The sequence below is a fragment of the Eumetopias jubatus genome, unplaced genomic scaffold (genome assembly GCF_037043125.1).
Source record: "Eumetopias jubatus isolate StellerSeaLion01/CBP00866 unplaced genomic scaffold, mEumJub1_p1.0 scaffold_2, whole genome shotgun sequence".
Classification (NCBI taxonomy): Eukaryota; Metazoa; Chordata; class Mammalia; order Carnivora; family Otariidae; genus Eumetopias; species Eumetopias jubatus.
The window spans coordinates 49,051,937-49,065,210 of NW_028274808.1; the positions used below are offsets into that span (position 1 = coordinate 49,051,937).

Here is a 13,274-nt window from a genome sequence, read left to right on the forward strand (position 1 = left end):
GATCGGTTCTGCCAAAGCCCTTGGTGATACTCACCTGATCTCCAGTGTCCCATCAAGGGGTTGGGGCCACTTTAGGACAGGGAGAGACCTGGAGGGGCCCAGATGCTGAGATTATGGGAGCCAGGTAACCATCTCCCACTCTGAACCCTACCTGGAGGCTAGAGAGGAAACACCAGCCTCTTAAGTGTGGCCTCCAAACGTCTGCAAGCGGTGTGGGAGGAGGAGGGGAGGGGTGGGAGGAATTGGGAGGGGTCAGCCATTCACAGGGCACGCCCATGGCCATGGCTGAAGACCCCTTTGGGGCTCCGGAGATGGGTCCCCAGGTGGGCACGTGCAGCTCAGGGAATTGATGGCGGCGTCTATTTCAGGGTTTATGGTAAGAGGCTGGAGCCGGCACACACTCAGCACCACCGACAACACACCCCACCCTTTAAGGAAGTGAGGAGGAGAGCAGCAGGGGTGTGGTTAACTGGGAGGAGGAGAGGGGAAAACACAAACCTGTCAGCCCTGTTACTCGGCAGAGGCCTCCGGAGCGGCCACGAACCCCCTACCTGCTGCAGCCCCTGGACCCACCTGTACCTGCCACTGTGCAGCCGGCGCCTCACCTGGCCCAGCCAAGGAGCCGTCGGAGTCAGCGCTTCTCTCAGTGTGAGTCCCCTCCCGCGAGCCGGGCTGAGCGCCCAGCCACAAGTTGGAGGCTGGCCGGGGTGGTAGGGGTTGGAAGGGGGGTGATTCCGAGACTGTGCGTACCTGGACACCTGGACGGAAGCGAGAGTTCTTGCAGAAGGGACTCAGTGGCCGGAGGCGCGGGCGCTGCACGCCTGGCTTGCTAGCCTCCCCCCGGGGCAGAGTGATTCTATTTTTGGAGTTAATTTGATACTGAAGGGTGTTTCTCCCGCTTTGTCCTCTTAACGTATTCTGGGAGGGGAGGTTGGGGGGGGGGATGATGAGAAGGCACAAAATCGCCACCTGCCTCTAAAGGTCAGATCAGAGAGCAACAGAGCAGGGCTTTCAGAATCCAACTTCAGGAGCTGCCTCTGAGCTGCTCCCTGCCCTCCCCGCTCTACCCTCTCCCCGTGCCCTTCAGCACCCCCACCCTGGTCGTCTTCCCAGCACACCCCATTGCTCTGGCATGGACTTCCTGCCCCCCAGAGGGCATTGTCTAAATCAAGCCCTGACTGGAAGCAAGCCGGGTTCCTTGAGAGGCATAGAGGCAGAACTCTAGGGTGTGTGTGTGTGTGTGTGTGTGTGTTTGGGGGTTAAAGTTAACACTGGCTGCTCACTGGTTCATTGTGAAACTACCTTCTAAATTCCACGAAAGGGTTAAGTTCCTTGCTGCCTTCTCTGGCTGTCAGGCTGTGCGTGGGCAAAGCCTTGGGTGGGTGAACAGGGAACATATGGGTGATGTTCTGAACCCACCGAGCCCCACCACCTGCCCTAACCCTCAGCCATCTGACACTGGCATCTCCCCACACCCCAAACTTGGGGCTCAGTCCAATTAGGTTCCCTTAAAGGGGCCAAGGGGAGAAGGGGAGCAGAGTTTGCACACAGAGGAGGCATGTGCGAGGAGGATTTGGGAGCCAAGGAGAAGTTTCCGCTAACCTGTAGCTAGACATGAGCCCCCGGGGACAGTGGGTATGGCATGACCAGGTAAGGGGCACAAGGAGATCTCTCTGAGCCTTGACTGCTCTCTCCTCACCTGAGTCCAGTCCAGGACATGCCCTTGTGGACCTAAGCCCCGGCCTTTCACAACTCTGAGGGAGGAAAGGAGGCAGAGATGAAAACGTGAGTAAGGATAGAAGGGAGGAAGGAAGCAGTCACATTCAAGAGACGAGCTCTGCCTGGACAGTCTCCATCCATCCATTCATTTGTTTAATAAGCATCTGCTGACTTACTACCTGAGGCTACATGTCGGTGCCAGATGTGGAGACACAAGGATGCTTGTGACCCACCCCCGCTCTCTGGAGCAAGCAGCGCTGTGGACAGCGGATGCTGCGTGCTGCAGTATGGGAAGGGGCAGGGATCAGGGTGTCAGGGAAGACTTCCTGGCAAAAGCGACTCCAAGTGGAGACCCTAAGGATCAATAGGAAGTGGCCAGAGAGTGGGAGAGAGGGAAGAAGGCAGGCACAGAACACAGCAAAGCGCTAAGACCTGAGGCCAGAAGCAGTATGACACATTCAGGAACCTGAAAGTAGCTCAGCATGTTTGGAGCATGGAGAGTGCAGGGGCGAGGTGAAGCTGGGTGGGGGGGGGTAGGTAAGTAGAGCCAGCTCCAGAAGGGCCTGCTCAGGCTGCCATGGCAACTCCCACAGGAGCAACACTTAGGACCTAGAGCCAGGCAGGAGACTTCCCAGCATGCCTCTGACTCTAGGGTGGGGTTGCCAGATTTAGCGAATAAAAACACAGGACACTCAGATTTGAATTTCAGATAAGCCATGAATATTTTTCAAGTATAAGTATAGCCCGTGCAATATTTGGGACATACTTATACTAAGACATTAGGTATTGTTTATGTGAAGTTCAAATTTAACTGGGTATCTGGTATTTTATCTGGCAACACTCTTCTAAAAGGAAGGTGAAGATGTTCCCGTGCTGGGAAGTGAAGGATGGGCAGTGCCCAGGTACCAGGAGAACAGTCTTCAGGGCATATTTATCTTGTAACCAATCCTCCTGGATTCCAGTTTGGGATTCCTTCACTGACTGACCATGTTATCTCTTTATTAAAAAAAAAAAAAAAATCCTTGGTCTGCGTGTTTATCTACACAGCTGAAGGACTGTGATGCCTCAGAAAGTGATTGGGCTTTGGAGGCTGATGGACCTGGATGCAAATCCCTGCTTGGCCACTTGCCCACTGTGAAGCTCCATGTAAACCACTTAGCTCCTTGGAGCTGGAATCTCTTTTCTGAAAGAATTCAGGAATAACAGGTTGTTGGGAGGATCTGTGATAATGTATGTAGATTGCCTAGTGAGCAGTCAAGAAAAAGTGGCAAGATTAATTTTTGTAACCCCTTCATAGGTGTGACCAAAGGAGCATCCAGAAAGTGCTTGGGGCTCATTGATTTCTGATTATATTTATCGAGCCCTCAGAGGTGCCCGGGGATATAATGTGGTAGGGGTCCTGCTTCTAGTGAGAGAGTGGGTTAGCTCCTAAGCAGAGAGGGAGAGCCTGAATTGTTTTTTCTCAGTTCTACCCTTCCCTTTGCATGTTACCTGTTTCCAGGGGAGGAGATCCCCAGCTCTCCTCTTGGAGGAGGGTAGTGTGGGGTTGCAGGGGTGGTGGTGGCTCAGGGCAGACTTAACAGAAGGAAAATGTGAATGAATTACAAGAGAGAACCCACATAAAACAGCTAGAACAGTGCCTGGCACAAACATATGCACTATAAAATTTGACTGCCATCATTCCCATTTTTGCGAGTACCTTATTAGAAAAATAGACTCATTGCAGCGGTAGATGAAGTAGGGGTGCCATGTGAACTATGTTTTGACTTTGATGGGAGAATCTGTGAGAGCAATTTAGGGGCCTCCTAAAAGGGAACCGGAAGGAGTTAAGAATTTGTTAAGAGAAAGAGGAAATGGAAATTGTGTTCCCCTTGTGCGGACCATGGAGTTAAAAATGGTCCCTTTCCAATGGCTGAATCTCCCCATCCCCCTGCCTAGTGGTGAGTGTTTTGTCCCCACTCTTTAGAGCAGTACCTGCCAAACAGTGTTCCGAGAAACTCTATGCCATGAGAGGGTCATGGGTGTTCCACTGATGAAATGTTCAGTGGAGCTGGCTCTCGGAGATTTGTCATGTGTCTTTGCACAGACAAGGTCCTGCAGAAAAAGACTTCTGTATCACTGGGTCTTCTAGCATTCTGTGGCTTTGACTCTAGAACCCTGGCAGGGGTGGGGGGAAACCTATTATTGTCTCAAAGGAAATAGCATTTCATGGCTAGTGACTGTTGATGTGGGCGCAGTTCTGGGACCAAGCAGGTCTTTCAGAAGACATTATTCATCCCATAACTCTAGCCAGGAGGGATCTAATTTATCCTAGACTCAGCAGTGTCCAACTTACAGAGAATCTTCAGGGACTGAAGTGCTGGTGCACAGCTGTCCCTGCATCACATATCCCCCATGGACACAGACCCCTACCCGTGTCAGCCAAAACCTTCCTACCGCAGCTTACACCCATTTCTCATGGGTCAGAAAAGCCTGGGAAGAGGATGTCTCCTAGCAAGTGGCCCTCCGTGGTTTTGGCAGTGGCTCCATGTGTGCTGAATACTGCTAAGGCAAGCACACTGATGGTGAGGAAGGGAAGGGAGGGAGTGTACCGTAGGGTAGACCCCAAGTGGTAGGTCTCTACCAGCCCCTACATTTCCCCCTGCCCGGGAGTCATGGGCTCTGGACTATGTGGCCCTGGCCTCCCAGATGGATGGGGCTCTGAGGTGGTCACACATGGGTGGCTGGAGATACCCAACGGCTGGCATGCTCGGGGCTCTGCAAGTATGATTATTAAGAGAAGTTCTTGCTGGCTCGGTGATTGGGGCTTTCTCTTAGACTCTGCGTGAGTTCTAGGGTAAAGGGGGAGGAGTAGGGATGGGGACAGTGGCCTGTCACGCGCACAGGGCTGGTAGTCTGGTGGTCAAGTGCAAAAGCCTAGAGTCAGTCGGCCAGGGTTCCAACTCCAGCTCCTGGACTCCCAAACTTGACATTAGGCAAGTCCCTTGGCCTGGTCATCCTCATCCAGAAGATGGAGGTGATTGAGGGGGCCGGGGGAGCAGGCGTGTACCAACCTGCATGGCCTGTTTCAATATTTTATCATCCCAGATGGCCTTATGCACCAGCTTCCTAATAGCCTCGACTGAACGCAAAAATTTGGTCCTTCAACAGGCATCACGGTTGGTGTTGAGTAAGTGTGGCTCTTCTTATCGTTATATTTTTACACTTAGGGTTAATCTGAGTGGGTGGGAAGCCCCTGAGGAAAAAAGCCATCCTCAGAGGGGCGGCACTTGGGGCTCTTCCTCCTGCATGCTGTCTCCCTGACAAGCATCACTTCTCCAGCAGTATTTGCTTCTTGCCCTGCACCCTACCCCCACCTGCGCCACCCCCACCTGCACTGCATCTGATGAACAGCCAGCCCTAATGAGCTCTTGAGCCCAGGAGACTTTCTGCAAATGCCCATCAGACACTGGAGTCGGCATGATCACTTAAGCGGACAGGCTTCCCGAGCTGAGCTGGTGGCTTCACTTTCTGGGGTTCTCAGCACCCTGAACAAAGCTCTGAGCTGTGTGAGGGGGTGGCAGTGGGGGAGGGGACCGCTTTTTGAGTCACTCTGCTGTTTCCCAAGGGATAATTATTACTCATGATGACAGTTTGATTAAGAGAGCAGGCTGGAGGCTGCAAATTCCAATGCCCTTTTTACCTAGACACGATGGGCGGATGGATGGGAATGCAGGATTTGTTTTCCAGGTAGGCTGCGGGTGGGCGGCAGGAAAGGATGCTCCTCTGGTTCCCAAGGCCTTCTCCCCCAGCCCTTTCCCCAGCACGAAGGGAACTGCTGGTTTCATAAGGCAGCTGGGCAATGCGGTTAGAACTAAGATCAACCACTGCCAACATCCACGGAAGGGTGATCCTTCCCCTTTTCTATATCGCGGCTACAAGTTCACTAACACTTTCCTCCTCTCCAGTGCCTTTCTTGCCTTTTCTGTCTTGAAATGCAGCAGCAAAGATTCTGGCCACGTCACTCACTAGCCTGTGGGGGGGCAGGGGGGATCACAGGAACACCCCACGCCCAGTGTTTAGAACTTGGCACTGGGTTTAATTGTCTCCCTTTCGGTTAGGCCAATTGTCCCAACAGCTTTGAGGGCATAGGACTGACGGTTCCCCTTCCCTGTGCCCCTTTTCTCTCTGAGGGTCTGCCGGCCACCTGGCTCTCTCAGACTCCCCCAGCAGCTGCATCCTTATGGGACACCCAAGGGTCCAGGCGGCTCCTCGAAGTCCTGCTGGGAATTCTGCCCTGAGTTTAGGCTTTGCTCCTAGGGGATGGGGAGGGGCAGGGATCCATTACCCACCTGCAAGAGAACAGCCCCTCCTCTGGTCCTGGCCCCTGGAGCATCACATCTTTTCCTGGTTTCTAAATTATGGAGTTGGCCCCGCCCCCTACTTCCTCCCTAGCCTCAGGCACATCTCCATTTTCCAGGTGCATTTGCGGTGGGACCCTATCTCCTCTCTTAGGTATGTTTCCCCTCTCCCCAACCCTGGTTCCTGCTCCAGGCAGGTTCCCAGGGATCTGACGCTCGGAAGGTGCCCTTACTAGCAGCCGGTTACCTTCCCTCCACTACTTACAGGGACATGGGGCACCGAGGTACAGTGATGCCCATCTAGGCAGTCCTGAGTGGCTGTCCTGGGCTTGAGTTCCCAAGCCCCCAGCGCAGGCAAGCTGGGAGCCCGGGTTAGTGGAAAGAGGGTCAGGAGTCAGAAGACATGGCCCCAGGGTAGATTCCGCCTCTCGCTAGCTGTGTGACTTCGGGCTTGACTCTTCCAGACCTCACCTTTCTCACTTGAAAATGAAGAAAAATGACAGCGTCCCTGATGAGATCCTCAAGAGAAATCCTGGACATAGGTGAAAATGCCCCGGAAAGCTCCCCAGGCACTATCTCTGGAGAGATGAAGAGTGGCGGGTTAGAGAGATGTGGGTCTGAGCTTTGACTCGGTCACTGTCTCGCTGGGTAACATTGCCCCACAGAGCCTTAGTTTTCTCATTTGTAACTTGTTCTGGAGATTTGTTTACTCTCTCTCCCCTCTTCACCTCCTTGACTCTCGGGGTCAGTCTTTCTTTACATGGGAAGGACTTAATCTGTTCTCAGTAAGTTTACAGCCTGGTCGGGGAGGTAGTAAATAAAGATACTGAACTGTAAGACAAAATGGGGACTTGCAGTGCCATAAAAAACGCACCCATAAAGTATGATGATGTCAGAGGATGGAGAGGTTATTTCTGTCAGGGGAGTCTAGGAATGCTTCCTGGAGGAAGTGGCATTTTTGGAAAAGCTCTGAAAGGATGGGTAGGGGATGACCATGGAAACTTGGGATGGTGCTTGTGATCAGAGCAGAGTGTAAATAAAAGCAGGGAGGTGGGAAGGCCTAGTTTGAATGAGTCATTTTGGGTGGAGCCAAGGGTGTCAAAAGACAATAAAGATAAAGGGCAGAATGTAAGATAAGGCTTGAACCTGGCAGCTGAAGAGTTTGGACTTTATTCTGAAGGCTGCAGAGAGCTGTTGGGAGTGAAGGGGGGCCTGATCAAACTTGAGCAGGAGCAGGTAAAGTGAATCCGAGAAAAGAGAGCTTGACCTTTCAGGAGGAGCAGGTAGGACCTGTTATAACAGTTCATGTCTTAAGAGTCTGGATAAACTGTGTAATTCAGGATGATTTAGGGGTCCTGGAGATATCTGCTCATCAACTGGAGGCTTCTCCATTCTCTGAGTGGAAACTGGTCCTTAGTTGAATTGAAAAGATGTAGGGTTGGGGCGCCTGGGTAGTACAGTCAGTTAAGCGTCTGACTCTTGGTTTCGACTCAGGTTGTGATCAAGTCCCATGTCGGGCTCCTTGCTGAGTGTGGAGTCTGCTTGAGATTTTCTCTCCCTCTCCCTCTCCCTCTGCCCCTCACGCTTGTGCCCTCTCTCTCTCCCTCTAAAATAAGTAAATAAATCTCAAAAAAAAAAAGATGTAGGGTTTATGGGAACATCAAATTGTTTAGGTTATAGCTGTAATTTGCCATTCTCCTTAATCCTCTCCTTCTGGGCCCTTGATTCACAGATAAGCCCTCTCCCACAGAGAGGGAGGGTATGCACTAGGGTACCCATCTTTGCTGGGTATGCACTAAGTGTTAGCCTGTCTCCAAGCCTAACGACAGCCTCTGTATGGCAGCCTCCTGGAGAATCAAGGGGCAACATGCACTTAGATCTACTGCCCCCACCTCCACTCTCGTCACTTCACATGACTCCTGGGCTCTGCATCCAGCCAGACCCTCCTCCCTTCAGCCCCCTACTCCCAAGAGTCTGTAAGACGTTTCCAGTCAAGCAGTTCACCTTAAGTGCTGTATGTCGGGCACCAAATTCATCAGTTTCTCACACCAAACCATCTCTTCCTCCAGGCAACCCTCCCATTCATGCACCTGTCGTTCTCCTAGACACCCCGGTCAGAAACCTTGAGGTTCTCTTCCCTGTCTCCTCTTCTCTGCTTTTCTCTGCTCATATCTGACCTGTCACTAATCCTGCAGACTCCTTCTTCATGCCTCTCATTCCTGTCTTCCCTTTTACCCCCTGGCTCCACTCTAGCCCAGGCCAAGCTGATTAGCTGATACCCCCTGATATTACCTAGGAGCCGCTCCCCTTCCTCCAGGTCCCTCGGATGCTCCCAGGCCTCTAGACACATCCTGATTCCTTCAATTTGCTCTTTGGTGCCATCCATAATGCAACCTCTGTCTACCCTTCTAACCCAGCCCCGCCCCCATACTTTCCACATAAGCCCTTCACCCTCGCTAGTGTGATATGCTCTCTGGGCCCCATCAAACCTTTGCTCAAGTCCTGTGTTCCTGCCCACAGCCCTGTCCACCTTCCCCAACCCAACTCCTCCCAGAGGCTCCATGCATGACCCCTGGGAAACCTGTTGCTCCCCCCGCCCCCCCCCCCCAGCAGCCTCAGGGCTTCTTTGCATCCCCTGATCTGCCAGAATTTATCAGCTCATCCCAGCGTGAAATTCTGGGTCAGGGAGGTGCTCTCCATTTTGTTCTCCTTCTTAACTGCCTCAGATGCCCAGGATGGGAGGTTCCGTTTCCCTCCTTCCCTGCACACCGATGCCTGGCTCACCGGGCCAGGTGGGATCTTCCTCATTCCCTGTGCTGGCATCACAACAGTCAATTGTAACAGCAGGGACCACATTCTCCCCAGGGGTCAGGATGCACTCCTAGCTCCTTCTGAATGTGGAGGTTTCCTAGAGCCGGGGACTTAGAACAGGAGCTCAGTCATCTCTTTATAAGCTGCTCCCATGTTTCTCTAATCCATGCATCCTTGCCTTTCCCTCCCTTACCCTCCTGCGTATTGAGCTCATGTAGGCCAGACTGAATGACAGAGGAAAGGGTATAGGAAAAAAGGCAGGGAGCCTTGGTCGAGGGTGAAATTGCTGTGGGAATATGGAAGAGAGGTTTGCAAGGGACAGGTTGGCGGTTTTAGAAACCCGGACTTCGACCTAACTGTGCACAGGCATAGGGCTTGCCATGGTAACTGCTCTCAGCTTTCTGGATCCTGCAGTCCCAAGACTGGAAAACGGTACACATCAGCTCATCTGTCTCCAGAGAGTGGCCCTCCCTCCATTGGTCCGAGGGTACCTCTGAGCCCTCTCCCTCTTTCTCTCTAAGAAAAACCCTTCCTGCTCCTGTTTGCTAAATCCTTAGCCCCCAACCTGTGTTCCCTCCCCGGGAGAGGCCTGAGGGACAGAGAGAGCCTTGCTCTGGGATGGGGAGACCTGGGTCTGGTCACTGGCTGCTGTGTCACTGTCCTGCCACATGATCTTGGGTGAGTCACCTGGTCAGCCTGCTCGAGTTTCAGGGTTCTCATTTGCTCATACAATAAGGAGGTTTGGGGACTTGTTAACTAGTGAAGAGCTTTCCTCAAAATGGATCTCAGGCAAAAGCCCCGTGTTAAACCAGGTAAAAGTAGACCCTCTCGGGGTCAAAGTGGGGAGGGAGGTGCCTGTCGGGTCCTCAACCCTCTTACACAGTGGTCCCTGGGCCCTCACTGCGTCTCCTGGGGCTCGGGTCATCTTGGATCCTTTCCAGGCCTCCAGTTCTTGAGGTCCTGATTGTTTGTGTGTTTTGGGGCCTAGCGAATGGGTCCAGATTCAAGTAGATTCCATATAGAATGATCTCAAACTAAGGAATCCAGCCTGGGGCGTGGCATGTGGGTGCGTTGGGGTGGCAGGGAACTGTATACATGAACGGCCTGAGACGAGATGAAGAGATTTCCCCTCTGAGGGTGCCTGGGTGGCTCAGTCGTTAAGCGTGTGCCTTCAGCTCAGGTCATGATCCCAGGGTCCTGGGATCGAGCCCTGCATAGGGCTCCCTGCTCAACAGGAAGCCTCCTTCTCCCTCCCCCACTCCCCCTGCTTGTGTTCCTTCTCTCGCTATGTCTCTTTCTGTCAAATAAATAAATAAAATCTTAAAAAAAAAAAAAAAAGAAATTTCCCCTCTGAGCAAATGCACATGATTATGGGGAAGAGGTACAGAATTTGCATCTGAGCTCCAAGGAACTGATGGCACTCCGAAATATTAGGAATGACCCACAAGATTTTATAATCAGTTTTACAAACTTTTCATAGAAATTGCTTCAAAATTGAGCTCCATTTTAATTGAAACGAATGAGGCTGGAAGCTCTGTTGAGGTCAGAACCATGTCCGCACTGAGAGTCGGTGTTACTATCCTGAGGACGCAGCTGCTGCCTAACACACAGCCGACATTTGTTATGTACAATGTGTGCCGGAAACTGACCATATGTGTGCTTCCCAATAAGGAGGGTTGTTTAAAAAAAAAAAAAAGCTGTTGTGACTATGTAAATGTTTTTGGGTAATATTTAATATATTTAGTGACATGTTTCAAGTGACATACTGTACAAAATAATACATTAAATTAAAATACGACATTTCTCCAACTCCCCCTGTTACAAAACATCCAACACTTCACTCCCATCTTTGACTTCAGTGTCCTTTCGCCACTGGAACCATATCCACGTTTTAGCCTTTATCATTGTCCCTACAGTCTAAAGAGAGTTGGCTATTTCTTTTTAATCCAGAAGATGTTTATTTATTTTTGAATAGCAGCTTTCTTGAGACCTACTTCACATACCGTAAAATTCATCCTTTTAAAATGTGGTGAATTTTGGTATATTCACAGACTTGTACAACAGACACCACTGTCTAATTGCAAAATACTTTTTTTAAAGATTTTATTTGTTTATTTGAGAGAGAGAGGGAAGGAGAGAGAGAGAGGGAAAAGCAGACTCCCTGCTGAGCACAGAGCCCATCATTGCAGGGGGGCTCGATCCCAGGACCTTGAGATCATGACCTGAGCCGAAGGCAGATGCTTAACCCACTGAGCCACCCAGAGCCAAAACACCTAGGATGTTTTGCACCCTAGTTGCAAAACATTTGTATCACCCCATAAGAAAGCTCATACCACCAGCAGTCATTCCTTCTTCTCTCCCCCGAGCCGCCTGCAACCACTAATCTACTCTCTGTTTTTGTGGATTTACCTATTCTAGACCTTTCATATAAATGGAACCATGCAATATCGCGACATTTTTTTGACTGGCTTCTTTCACTTCGCATCATGTTCTCAAGGTTCGTCCAGGTTGTAGCATGTGTGAGTCCTTCATTCCTTTTTTGTTGCCAAATAATATTCTGGTGTATGGATATGCTGCATTTTGTTTATCCATTCATGAGTTGATAGACATCTGAGTTGTCTCCATTTTTTGACCATTGTAAATAATGCACCTGGGGAACATACATGTACAAGTTTTTGCACGGATGTGTGTTTTCATTTCTCTTAGTTATCTACCTTGGGATGGAATCCTGGGTCATGTGATCTATGTTTAACATTTTGAGGAACTGCCAAACTGCTTTCCCAGCAGCTGCACCATCTTATTTTCCCATCAGCAACGTGTAATAATTCTAATTGCTCCTGATTCTCATCAACACTTGTTATTGTCTGTAATTTTGATCTTAGCTCTTCTAGTGGGCATGAAGTGGTATCTCGTGGTTTTCACTTGTATTTCCCTAATGACTAATGATGTGGAGCATCTTTTCATGTACGTATTGGTTATTCGTATGCCTTCTTTGTTGAAAAGTTTAATCAAATCCTTTAGAAGGTTTTTGTTTGTTTTTGACGTTCACAATAAAACCGTTTCGTGTATTGCTTTAAAAAAAAAGATCTTTTAAATGTTTTTTTAATGACAAAATTCAGCTCTTGTAATGGCGAGTCTATACCCTCAAGAAAAGGTACTGAATCTATATTATATTACCAGGCTTACTGAAAAAACAATCTATTAGGTGACCTTTGTAAGCCTCCTTTTGGAGGCATTGATTGAAGGGGTATCAGGCTAATACTTTTCCCAGAGAGGACATTTTTGTTCAAAATAGGGTAGCTGAGAGGGCAGCCCATACTATGAAAAATTCTGTAAGGGCTAAAATACATACTTCCTTTTTTTTCTGACAGATAATTTGGGGAAGGGAAGAGCTTTACCTTAAATTCAAGAATATACAATATATAAAAATGGATGGATGGATGAACAAATAACTTTAGGAATGAACGAATGGACAAAAGAAGGGCTATAAGCTAATGAGCGAATCAATCAAGCAGCCACACCGATCTGTCCCTCTTTGTCCTCTCTTAATTCCTGCTGAGGAAACCAGCACTGGTCTTTAATTTACACTACCTAGAACCATATATAAAATTATTGAAAAAACAGGTTTGCAGTTACAAGTTGGAAACAAGACATTGCATTTTCTGTTGCCTAGAATATCTTTATCGACGTCCTTTAAAATGGGAGAATCTGAGTGTGCCCAGTATCCTGGACGTGGTTGAGAAACCCAAAGATCATGTAACATGACTATAGGATTTGAATCGGGGTCATAAGTCACGGGAGCAGTACCTTCAGGGAGGTGATTGTATACAGCAGGATTTCTTCAGTCCAGCGCTGCCCTTCCTGCCAGCATGAGGACTTCAGAGCTGCTGTAGCCTCAGGCATGAGCCCATCACTGGAGGCTTTTTGCCTTGTCCAGTCTCAGGAGGGAACGGACCACAAACTACACTCCCCAGTGATTCACCAGCCAATTCCATAGAGAGCGACTGCCCCTTCCATTCTTCCCCTTTGGTCCCCTCTTGAGAAGACAGTGTGACCTGGAAAGGACTACTCTGGAGTTTGGGGTGAGAGTGAGGCATGGAAAGAGGAAGAATAGCAGACAAGAGAACAAGAATGGAATGGACGTTGTGGCCAGAACTATGAAGAAGTAACGGAGACATGGGTGAAGCCTGGAGAGATAGCTTTTAAAGACTCAGATCCTAAAAAAAAATAAGAATAAAATAAAATAAAAAAATAAAAAATAAATAAAGCCTCAGATCCTGCAGGGGGAATAAGTGACAGATGATATCGCTCTTTAGAAAGACCTTCATGGGGGCACCTGGGTGGTACAGTCGGTTGAGTGTCCAACTCTTGGTTTCAACTCAGGTCATTATCTCAGAGTCATGA

At 49.7% G+C, this 13,274-nt stretch overlaps 1 protein-coding gene across 4 annotated transcripts in view; it reads left to right on the forward strand.

Annotated features, from left to right (window-relative positions):
• The first annotated feature begins 462 nt into the window (after positions 1-462).
• Positions 463-13,274, forward strand: part of PTK2B (protein tyrosine kinase 2 beta) — a 126,613-nt gene continuing 113,801 nt past the window's right edge. For 2 of the 4 annotated variants that reach the window (XR_003610982.2, XM_028114260.2), the window contains exon 1: positions 463-648. The gene's annotated coding sequence lies outside the window, so the exon portion shown is untranslated. The remainder of the gene's footprint in view (positions 649-13,274) is intronic. The other 2 variants (XM_028114258.2, XM_028114259.2) reach the window with 2 other exon arrangements.